This window comes from Gossypium raimondii, chromosome 3 (assembly GCF_025698545.1).
Source record: "Gossypium raimondii isolate GPD5lz chromosome 3, ASM2569854v1, whole genome shotgun sequence".
Classification (NCBI taxonomy): Eukaryota; Viridiplantae; Streptophyta; class Magnoliopsida; order Malvales; family Malvaceae; genus Gossypium; species Gossypium raimondii.
The window spans coordinates 52,983,983-52,997,134 of record NC_068567.1 but is presented as its reverse complement, the minus strand read 5'-3'; the positions used below and the strand labels follow the sequence as shown (position 1 = coordinate 52,997,134).

The window sequence follows — 13,152 nt, the reverse complement described above, 5'->3', positions numbered from 1 at the left end:
AAAGAGCTATTTTTAGGATCCACACAGGCTGGCCACACGCCATGTGCTAGCCCATGTCGATTTCGCACCCTACTCCCTAAATACACAGAAAAACCCAATTTTTAGACTTTCTGAGCATTCTAAAGTCCATAAATACCAATTAGAAGAATACCTAAAGGGGAAATCAGAGAAGATCGAAGAAAACACTCGAAGAACACCATTGGAGCCAACTCAGAAGCGAATCTCCATCAAGATTATGTCTTATGGTTTTTCTGACTCTGAGATGTTTTCATTCAAGATTATGAACTAATCCCCTAAATACCTAGGGGAGATGAAACCTATGATGAATCCTATTATTTAATTTATGTTTTTCGCGATAAATACTTTGTTCTTGTTCTTGATTATGTATGTTTATTTCTTGTTTTAATATTTCCAGGATATTAATTCACGTTTAATATGCTTAGTTCAGTGGAGCAAAAGTCTTTGTTTAAGAGTAGATCCAACATAATTGAGTGGAGTTTCATGCAATCCTAGAAATATATGACATAAATCTACCGGATTAGAGCCAAATCTAAAAGGAAAATTCATAGATCGAGTTAATGCGACAATAGGGGTTTTAAATTAGAAAAAATTTCAATTAATCAACCTAGAGTCAGTTGTTCTCACTCTAGAAAGAGATATTAACATAATTTTGGGATTTCTACGGATCAAGTAGTAAGTGAATAAATTGTTTAATTCAGATTCATAATAATAGGTAAAGTCTAGGTAGATTCCTTCATGGGTATTGTCTATCTCATTGGTTATTTTCAATTATTTTCCTATTTCATTCACTTTTGCATTCTTAGATAAATTAGTTTAGTAATTTTAGAATAAAACACATCACCCAATTTGTCTACTAGATAATATGAATACGACAATTACTAATACTTTTAGTCCTCGTGGATACGATATTTCCTACTCACCATAGCTATACTATTGTTCGATAGGTGTGCTTGCCTTTTTCGTATTTATAGTTAGTTTATTGACAATCAAGTTTTTGGCACAGTTGCCAGGGACTAAAATATTAGGAACACTTTATTTTTATTAATTTGCCTTTTTTAATTTTATTATAATTTTTGTTTTTAGTTTAATTTTTATTTTATATTCTTTCTTTTATTTACTTCTGGCAGGTTCCTTTAGTTTATGACTACAAGAAACCCGTCGAGACCATTGTTATTTGATAGTGAGATTGAAAGTATTACTCACAGAAACCGTAGAGAAGTAAGGCAAAGTCAACACAAGAGGACATTATTATTACTGAGGACATGGGTGATAATCATAATAATCAACTACCTCCTGTAGTTGTTGCAAATCCAGATCATGTTCCTCGTACTATGTACGGTTATGCTAAGCCCACTCTAAATGGGGCTGAATCGAGTATTGTGAGACCCACTATTGTTGCAAATAATTTCAAACTGAAGCTGAACACTATTCAGATGATACAACAATTTGTTCAGCTCGATGGTTTGCAAGACGAAGATCCAAATACTCATTTAGCTAATTTTTTGGAAGTTTGTGGTACTTTCAAGATAAATGGCGTTTCTGACGACGTCATTCGCCTACGGTTATTCCCTTTATTGTTGAGGAATAAAGCTAAACAGTGTTTGAATCCTTTACCATGAGGTTCCATCACTACATGGGATCAAATGACAGAGAAATTCCTACTGAAGTACTTCCCACCAGCTAAGACAGCCAAGTTGAGGAATGATATCTCTTCCTTTGTTCAAATCAACTTAGAAACCTTATATGATGCATGGGAGAGATACAAGGATTTATTAAGAAGGTGCCCTCACCATGGGTTACCTCTATGGTTACAGCATTGAGCAATAAAAGTAGATGACGCTTTATGGGCTTATAGGATTGCATATAAAACACCCATAGGAACATTTCCTTACAGACTTGTGTATGGAAAGAATTGTCATTTACCGCTAGAACTCGAGCACAAAACATTCTGGGCAATAAAATTTCTAAACTACGATCTGAAAATTGCAGGTGAGAAGAGATTGATGCAGCTAAATGAGTTAGATGAGTGGCGAGCGAATGCCTACGAGAACTCAAAACTATATAAAGAAGCAACAAAGCGATGTCGCGATGCTCATTTGAAGTAGCCCAAACAATTCACAATTGGGCATCTTGTCCTTTTATACAATTCAAAGTTCAAGTTGTTTCCTGGAAAGCTGAAATCAAGATGGTCAGGCCCATTCATAGTACAAACCGTTTTTCCATACGATACGATAGAGGTAACCCATTCGGCATATGGCACATTCAAGGTACATGGTCATCAACACAAACTTTATAACGGTGATAATTTTAGAAAAGATAGAGAGGAGTTTCGACTCCGCAAACGTTCGTAACCCTGGGCACAAGGTAAGTCGAGCTTAGACTTTAAGTAAGCATTTCTCGGCTGGCAACCTGAATGTTAACACTACTAATCTTTTTAATTTTATTTCATGTTATTTTTAAAACTAATTAATTTTCAAAAAAAAAGTGATTTTGACCTATACAGCCTAGACACACGGGCGTGTCCCAGGCCGTGTGCACTAGAAGGGGTTCGACAGTGAGTTACACAGCTTGGCAACATGGCCTTGTGACCCACACGGCCTGGACACACGGGCGTGTCCTTGGCCATGTGGCTCTTAGGACTTTATTTTTCAAAAATTCGATGGAGACACGGTCTAATTCAGTCTACACGGCCGTGTGAACCTTGGAGCTAGTTTTTTCAATTTTAAATCAAGTCAGAGAGTTGTACGGGCAACGCACACGGGCGTGTGAGAGTTCTCACAAGCGTGGGAGAAGCAAAGAAGACCACACACGGCCATGCGACAAGGCGGTGTGAACCCTAAAGCTAATTGTTTTTTATTTTAATTCAAGTCAGAGAGTTACACGGGCAATAGACACGGCCGAGCCACACGGGCATGGGAGTAGCGAAGGACATCGCAGACAGCCTGGACACACGGGCGTGTCTGAGGCCGTGTGAAGACTGGGTTAAAATTTTTTATCGCACATGGGCTCGTAAAGTGCCACACGGACGTGTGACATGGTCGTGGGGCCCAACATGGACCCTTACACGACCGTGTCATCTATTTAACCCCTAGCCCCCTTTCTTTTCTTGTGTTTGTCTTCTTCCTACCGAAAAAGAAACCCTAGCCACCGCTCACCATCCCTTACCGCTGATCTACCTTACCTCACCACTCCGGCCACCGTCGTTGACCCCCCACCCACCGACCCCACACGCTCCTTTCCTCCAACCTCGACCCTAGCCTCATCCCTCTTTCCCTCACCTCGTCACGTCACTCACCAACCCCAAGCCTTGCCCCCTCTCTTGCTCCCTCCCATCGTCCCCTCCCACAGCACAAGCCATAAACCCATACCCTCGTCGCCCCTCTCACTCAACCACACCCTCTTCCCCTTCTCCTTTCTTCCTCCACATACACCCCGACCCCCACAGCCGTCCCCTTCGTATCCCTCTCCAACCTGCGTCCAACCCCTATTGACCGACCACCCACGCCCGTCGACTGCCGTGCGTACCACCACCATTACTGTCAGCTTCCCCTTTGCCCTAATTTATTTTATTTTTATTCTATTCTATTCTATTCTATTCTATTCTATTCATATTTATTTATTATTTATTTTTTTTCTTTAATTTGATTTTGTATTTATTTTACTTCTAAACATTATTACTATTTTATTTTATTTTTATTATTGCCTCTAGTGTTATTATTATTCCATTTATTATTTTTAGTCTTAGGTAGCTTATTTTTTATCGTATAGTTTTGATAATTGGTCTTATTATGTTGCTTTTGTTGATTTCTATTTCTCGGTCATTATTAGTCGATTAGTAAATCTATTCATATCGATTTCATATTTTTATTCATTTATTTCTTTATTTTTTTCTATTATTCTTTTATTCTTGCTCTGTTTATTTTAGTTATAGTAGTACTACTTGGTGCCTTCAATTAGTATATTCTTTCTTTCTTTTTAGCTTTTGGTATTTTATTATTTTCATTCATTATTATTCATTCTTATTCCTAGTTTGATGACTACTATGAGTTTATTATTTTATTGTTTTATTTTATTGTCTATTATTATTATTTTATTCGTCCTATTTTTGTCGTTTCTTCTATTCTACTGTTTATTTTAGTATTTAGCTAAGTGTTCGATATTGTGATTTTGGATTTTCGTTAGATTCGACTCTTGCTTTGAGATTATGTGACTTAATTAATTGTGCCAATCCCTACTATTGCATTAAATGCAGAAATTATCCTATTTTTCTTGTAGGAACACCATGACGAACACACGCAGCAAATCTAAGGTCGTTGTCCCTGCTTCAAAAAAGCGGAAGACACCTGGCGCGACCTCCTCCTCGAACGCTTCCACCAAGGCCCGCCACTCCTATATCCGATTATTAACGGGTTCCCAAGAGGACTAATATCAGCTACTTCGACTACAACCACTCGGTTTAGACTGCTATATTAATTGGGCTGCTTTGGAGCAAGTCTAGTTAGCTAATTATGTTCGAGCCTTTATTGCTACAGCCCCGTGAGACCAATTTTTCTATATTATCGAGCCTACATACATGAAGCTAACTTTAGAGTTCTGCTCTACATTTACTCTACAGCATGTGATGACGATTCATGATGAGTCGAGCACCATCACTTTTAAACTCGATGGCCTGGCCCGACATATGAGTGTCCCAAAGATTGGTGTTGCTTTGGCATTATACACTGAAGAGTTTATGAGTGCCAAGATCTTCCTCCGCTTACATTGGGACATCCACTACTCGCCATCTTTTTGTTGGATAGACCTTACGGCAACTACGACACCTTATGACGCGAATCGCTCGAATGTAGCTTCTCTCCCTTCGACTTTACAGTATATTCATGCCCTTTTAGCTCACATTTTGACCGGTAGGAGAGAGAGCACCAGAGTTGTCAGTACCACCGATGCTTATTTTCACTCAAGCATGGCCACAGGGCATATTTTTTATCTAGCTTGCTTTATCGCTCTCGCCTTTCGTCATCAGGCAGACCACAACAGAAAGGGTCTTATATGTTTCGGACCTTATGTGACTTGACCCCTTCGACACTTTGGTCTCCTCGACACACCGAAGTAGTCCTCTATACTTACACTCACCGTCCAGATGTCCCCACAGGAAATATCGAGCATGACCAATATGAGGATGATCGAGTGACTTCATGGAATGGATCCTCCTTAGTACCGATATCTCGTTCTAACCTCAGAGCCCGAGGACTTCACTAATGATGTCCCTTTCCATCACGACAATCCACCTTATCCTTCGCCTTCGAGTCACCGTCCTGTTTCTTCTGTTGCTGCATTAGAGGACCCCTCCAAGCAGTTCACTCGCTTCGAGCAGCACTGCTTTCAAAAGTTCAACAGTATTGATGCGACATTGCAGCAGATCTGTCAGCATCTCCATGTCTCCTTTTCAGCGTCGATAACTTATGACACCGACATTCCTGACGATGAGGACCATTAATTTTATTTGTTTTATTTTTGTAATAGCCCGATTTTGACCCTAATTAGACAAAGTAGTTTTGGGACCACAAATTCGAGTTAGGAAAATTTTTTAATATTATTTTTAGTATTTGCAGTATGTGAATTAATATGTGTGAAAATTTCGTATGAAAATTTGATCGTTTGAGTGCTCAATTTGATAAAATGACTTAATCGCGTAAAATAAAAATTTAGGGGTCAAATCTAAAAGCACTCAATTGTTGTTGTCTTTTAAAAATGGGGGTATTAAATGGTAATTTGGCCATTTAAATGATAGTGACTGGCTATGGACAACTTTTTCCTTATGTTATATGAAATATAAATTATTTAATAAAGGTTAATAAGGTAAACAAATAAAATACTAGTATATGTTAATTAAAAACAAAGTCAAAATTCAATTGTTATCATCTATGTTTAGTCAAAAATAGAGAAAAGAAAGAAGAGAAAAACACAAGCATAGATTCGGCCATATTCAATCTTGATTTAAGGTTCGTTTTAGCTCAGTTTTTGATAATTTTTATGTTTTTGAGATCGTTGCTTTGAATACTTCAAAATCCATGTCTTAATTTTGTGAATTGTTGATGATTTTGAAATGTGCCATTGATGAATGCTTGAGCTTTGTGATAGTTGATGATGAAAAATGAAATATATGTGAAAGATTAACATGTTTTGTCTTTAAATTTTTGGTGAAATTGAGTAATTAGGACTAAATTGTGAAATTAAATTTTTTAGGGACTAAAATGTGAAATAAATGAAATGTGTGGACTTGTATGAGCACTAGGTACATTCAGCCCTTGGATAGTGTGGACAAATTTTGTGTATTTTGTGTTTTATGCAATACGGACTAAATTGAAAAAAGTGTAAATGTTAGGGGCAAAATGGTAATTTTCTCATTTATGTGTTTTTGAACTAAATTGAATGTGATAATATTTAAACTAGCTCATTTTGAATATATTTAGATCAAGAACCAAAGAAATCGGAGTTGGATCGGGGAAAAGCTAAAGTCATTAACTAATCGTCCAGTTTCGATTTTACACTGTCCGAGGTAAGTCTATTAGCTATTTAATGTTTTTAAATCAGTATATATGTATGTATATCTATTGTATTTTGTTGCGCTATAATTAAAAATTATTTTATTGAATAAATTTGAAGTATAAATGGTATATATGTATATACAGTGTTGAATATATAGGTATATGCTTATATATATACACTGTTTGAATATTTAAATATGTATCTATATGTTTATGTTCTTGAATTTATTTGATGGTATGTGGGTTATATATGTATATACAAGATTCAAATACATATATGTATATACATGTATAAATTCTTGGTTTAATCAAAGGTATGTATAATATATATGTATACATAAGGTAGGAATATATATATAAATATACACGTATAAACTTTTGGGTTTGATTAAAGGTATGTATATTGTATTTGTATAGGTAATTTCGAATAAGTATGTATATGTGAGTTGGAATGTATATGTATATACTTGAATAGGTCTTAATTATATTTTAAGGTATGAATGTTAAGTATACATGTGTAGTTTTGAATATGTATGAATATACATGTATACATTATTTTGAATAAGCGTGTATATATACATGTAAATTCCTTGTATTGAATTTAGTTAAGTAATTATATATGAATATATACATGAATAAGTTATGAACTTAGATAAAGACAAGAATGTGTATATTTATATATATACATATAGGTTCTAATGTAAATGTATATACATGTATGAGTTTTGATTTAGTTAAAGGTATAAATGTTAAATACGTACATGGGAGTTCGAATATATCTATATGTATATTTGTATATAGGTTATTGGATTGAATTAAAGATTTAAATTCTTATATTTTTATAAGTGAGGTTCGATTACAAATATATATTTATATATGTTTATAAATTATAAGCACTTGAATTGAATTGAAAATATGATTTGTAAACTCTTTTATGATTGTACATGAGCTACAAAGAACATGTGTTTGCTATTAAGAATTATTTGAGGAATTATTTTGTATATGTGAAATTGAGATTTTCAGGCTTAGCACCTAGCAGGCTTATTGCCAGTGAAACAATTCAGATTTTATGTCTAGCAGGCTTAATGCCGGTGAAACATTTCAAACTATATGTCTAGCAGGCTAAGTGCCAGTGTATTGAATCAAGCTTTAAGTCTAGCAGGCTAAGTGCCGGTGAATCTGTTTAAAGTATGTGATTAAGTGTACAGTTATATGATTTTGGTTATCTTTAATTGATGAGCATATATACATTCAGTTAAGTGTGTTTAATGAATATGTATATATTCGATCTATGCATTTGTAAAATATACATATATGCTTTCGGTTTATGCAGATGATAAATGTATACGTATAAATATTCAGTATATGTATTTGATAAGTATCTACATATGCGAATGAGATGTATATACCTTTGTTTATAAGTATTTGATGGAGATGAATGCATTCAGTCATATGTATTAGATTTGTATTTGGTTATAAGTTTATCATGAATATACATACACAATCGGATATGATATGTATTTAACATATATATATGCTCAATTATATACATTCATTGTAATGTTGTTTGGTATAAATACACACATATTCAGTTGAACGCATTTGGCAGTACACATATTTGACCATAAATAAAATGGTTTGAGTACAACAAATGTATGAATATTAGCTATATGTGTTAATTGCAATCTCAGTAAATTAAATTAAAAAGTTATATTATATATATATATATGTTTAGTTATGCTATAGACTTACTAAGCTATAAAAGCTTACTTTGTTTGTTTATGTCTTTCCGTTTTATAGACTTAAAAGTCAAGCTTCAAGCTTGGAGATCGTCAGCAAGATCATCATTCTATCTATTGTCTCGGTATTAAAATGTTTAAATTTTAACTTATGGCATGTACAAGCTAGATAATTTTTTTGAAGGCCATACTTCTATATATAATGTATATGAGATTAATAGTCATACGAAAATGGCTTTTTTGCTTAAGGTTTATTTGTATTGTAATTCTTTGTTTTGTTCAAAATGGTCAAAAGAGAAGCTTAAAATTTTGCATGTTTAATATTAGACCTAGTTTATTATATGTAACTGTAAAAAAAATTGAACTTTAATGAATGTATGTTTTGATTTGTGTTTTGATTAGTAACGTCTCTTAACCTAATTCGGCGACGGATACGGGTTAGGGGTGTTATAATTTTTATTTTTATTTTATGTTTAAGTTTATTGTTATTTTTAGTTCTTTTTATTGTTATTTTCTTAGACTTATTTCGTTTCTTATCTTTTGAACTATATTTTTATTTTTATGGTTGTTCCTAATCGAGTTAGTAACCTTTTAATCTTCTTCACTATTTGTGTTTATTTTCTTATTAGTTTGCTTGGAATCATGCACTACATTTAGATTTACCTACAATTACGATTTTCACCATTCGCAATTTTATCTAATATTCAAGGCGCTTTTAGTTTTCTCCTCTCTTATGATATTTTGTTTATCTGTGATTATATTTGTTTATACATTGAGGACAATATACATATTAAGTATGGGGAGGTTATTTATATAATTATTAGAAAATCCCTTAATTATGTCTTGTATTTAAGTAATTTTCTCATACTTCCATTCAATTAATTTTTGTCGATTTGGAATTTTTGTTAATGTGTTTTAGATTAATTTGTCGATAATTGTGTATTGGTTGATTTAAACTTGAAGACATGAGAGAATCAAGCATGATAAGTTATTTTTCATAAATTAAATTTTTTAGGTTTTTCCCTAAATTGAAGTATTATCTTGAAGTTTGAGATTTGCAAGATTGACATCAAAAACCATAATTTTTTTGTGATATTTTGAGCCTTTAGAATATACATTTTTCTTGCTCATTTTATTATTGGTTATGAGTGTATCAATTTTATTTGTTATTTTAGAACTTGCGTCGGTTATACATGTCGAGACCACACTTTTTGATTTGATATGCTGAGATGATAAAGGCACTTAGGTTTTAACCCACTTATCCCAATAAAAGCCTTCCTACATAATTAACCCTTAGTGAACCCCATTGAGCCTAACACACGGTTTCTTGATTTACCCATTAATGTTTGCCCATAACTCATCTTTTCGTTGAAAATTTTTACCATTTTATTGACTCTTTTTTTGTCGAGATTTGATTTGGTTAGTTGCTTATCTATACTCTTTTCTTGATTTGCTGAATTATTTCTTATTGTTAAAAAAAGGATCAAACAAATATTGATTATTATTTAGTCCTATATTGATTGAGCTTAAATAGTTAAATTCATATTTTGAGAAGAAGCTCATTTTTATTCTTGAATAGTTCTCGATTGATGTAATTGTTTTTAATTCAGTACTTGTTTATTTTTTCTAGTTTGGTAATTTGTCAATTCAATCTTGACTATAACCAACTTTTCTGGTCTTTCTCCACACCCATAACCTAAGCCCCGTTCCAACCTTTTAAAGACCTTTTGATTTGTGTATCATCTCATTTTATAGTGGTGGAGATTTGATTTTCATGCAAGCCTATGGTAATGACATTTCTTGTTCGACTATTGAGTGCTTATTCGTGAACCTTAAACACTTTGAGTGATTTGAATGAATCTTTAGTGAGGATGTCGATTCTTGTAGATTTTGAATTAAATGTAACTACTTAAATAAGGGAAGACACATATGTTTTCGTATTTAAAAATGTTATCTTGGATTGTTTGAGACTTTAGTGCTCTTTTGGTTGAATTGTCAATGTATGATTATTTGTGAACTATTTTGAGACATTATTGATGGGAATTACAAGTTGAGAAATATTAATTTCAATGTGAGTTGAGGAGTTTGCTTGAGGGCCAGCAAACGCTTAAATGTGGTAATATTTGATAAGCTATAAAAGTAACATATTTTAATCATTCTTAATGCATTTTTAGATGATTAATTACAAAAAATTAGTGAATTTGATGCTCTTCATCCTTTAAATTCATGTTTCTATACTTAGGAGAGTATTTGGGAGCGAAAGGAGTGAAAAACAAGACAAAATCAGACAAAAAGAGCTATTTTTAGGATCCACACGGCTTGGGAATTTCCACATGGGCTGGCCATACGCCCTTGTGAGCAGCCTGTGTCAATTTCGCATCTTGCTTCTCAGATACGCGGAAAAACTCAATTTTTAGGCTTTTGAGCAATCTAAAGTCTATAAATACCAATTAGAAAAAGGCCTAAGGGGGCAACCAGAGAAGATCGAAGAAAACACTCAAAGAACACCATCGAAGCCAACTCAGAAGTGGATCTCCATCAAGATTAAAGATCTCCTTTTAATTTCTTTCAAAGTTTTATTGAGTTCTTTATGTCTTGTGGTTTTTCTGACTTTAAGATGCTTTCATTCAGGCTTATGAACTAATTTTCTAGATACCTAAGGGAGATGAAACCTATGATGAATCCTATTATTTAATTTCTAGATACCTACGCAATAAATACTTGATTCTTGTTCTTGATTATGTATGTTTATTTCTTGTTTTAATATTTTGGGATATTAATTCATGTTTAATGTGCTTATTTCAATAGAGAAAAGTTCATGTTTAAGAGTAGATCTAGTATAATTGAGTGGAGTTGCATGCAATCCTAGAAATAAGACAACATAAATCTACCGGATTAGAGTCAAATCTAATAGGGGAATCCGTAGATCGAGTTAATAAGAGAATAAGTTTTTTAATTAAAAAGAAATTTAAATTAATCAACCTAGAGTCAGTTGTTCTTTCTTTCAAAAGAGATATTAACATAATTTAGGGATTTCTATGAATCAAGTAGCAAGTGAATAAATCGTTTAATTCAGATTCATAATAATAGGTAAAGTCTAGGTGGATTCTTCCTAGGTATTGTCTATCTCATTGGTTATCTTCTATTATTTTCATATTTTATTCTCTGTTGTGTTCTTAGATAAATTAGTTTAGTAATTTTAGATTAAAACACATCACCCCAATTTGTCATCTAGATAATGAGAAGATGGTAATTACTAATACTTTTAGTCCTCGTGGATACGATATTCCCTACTCACCATAGCTATACTATTATTCGATAGGTGCGCTTGCCTTTGTCATATTTATAGTTAGTTTAGTGACCATCACTTACTTTGATTTTAATCATGTTTGCAATGTGTTTTGTTATCTTGTCATCAACAATGGTAACTTAAATTTGTTTAGCTAGGATGATTGCATTAATTCAATAAAATTTGTTTAAATCATGTTTATAGTGTTCGTGCCTCATTCAATCATGTTTTTAATTAAACTCAAGTATGTATTTGATTCATACGTGATTAGGTGCATTAGAATTAGCTGAGTGATCCTAACCAAACGATGGCTAATGGACACAATAGTTGAAAAGTGCATGCTTAATTTAGATCCTATCCTAACTAAATTGAAGGTTTATAATAACTTTAACAAACTCTATTATCTTGCATAGTTTTTAGGTTTATGTGATTAAATTGTTTCAAACCTAACCCGTCCTTGTTACTTCACATGAATTCTAAGGAACCTTTAGTTTAATATGATTAGTAAAATGCATGTTTTAATAAGTAAAAGATCACAAAACGACTTAATTTGGTTTCAAAACTCATGAAAGATTGAGTTGCTATGGAATATTTTTTGAACACTATCAAGCATGAGAAAAATGAATTAAGTTAATGATGTAATTATCCTAGCTTCATGTTATTGATTTTTGAATTTTGTGTTTTTGCTGCTAAACTCATTTCATACATTTCACTTCATACTTTGCATTTAGATTAAAATTGCATTAGGGATCATCTTACATTAAGTAATTCTTTTACATCACATCACTAAAAAATATTGTGTTTTTATCACCAGATTGTTATCTCTAATTTTACAATTACTTGATTAACATATATAGTCCCTATGGAGACGATAACTCTTTTACTTACTTATTACTTGATAACAACTATGTACACTTGCACAAACCTACGCATTAAAATTACTGATGCTTGAATTAAGTAAACTTCGAGAAGAGATCCCGACTCCTTTACAAGATGATGATACTAGCATCAATACAAATACAAAAGCATATTAGTATAAACAAGATCAAAGATTAAACAATGAGGAGAATTTAGTTGTAAACAGTTGTGAGGAAGGGGAGTTCTCAAACAATCGGTTAATCTTGAGTATAGTAGAATATCAAAATGGATTAGAAGAAATAACCCATCAAAAAAGTTATAGAATTGGTTAAGGAAATGGTGAGTACACATAGAAAACAATCAAGACTTGCACTCACTTGTTCTACATTGTTAGATTCTCTCGATGGAGACAGTGTCCAAGATTAGTACATTCTGGAACTACCCCGACAATTGAAGCTAATGATATTCATTGCCAACCTAGTGGAAGAATGTCTAAAGTCTAGGAACCCTATGAAAAAGAACAAGGATAAACATGCACTTTCAGGGAAAATACTCAACTTGAATGTTTTTTGCAAGATAGTAATCTTTAATCAGACGCCAAAAAGTTTAACGATCTAGGGATCTTCCAGATGCTAAAAAGATCAAAAAAATATACATTAATAGGACTTATGATCAAATGGCAGGCATAATCCAAACAATA

The 13,152-nt window shown here is 33.0% G+C and overlaps 1 non-coding gene across 1 annotated transcript; it reads right to left on the bottom strand.

Moving 5' to 3' along the window:
* Window positions 1-1,712: 1,712 nt before the first annotated feature.
* On the bottom strand, window positions 1,713-1,819 carry LOC128040311 (small nucleolar RNA R71). The gene has a single exon (XR_008194967.1). It is a non-coding gene; the product is annotated as a small nucleolar RNA R71 (small nucleolar RNA).
* Window positions 1,820-13,152: the final 11,333 nt, after the last annotated feature.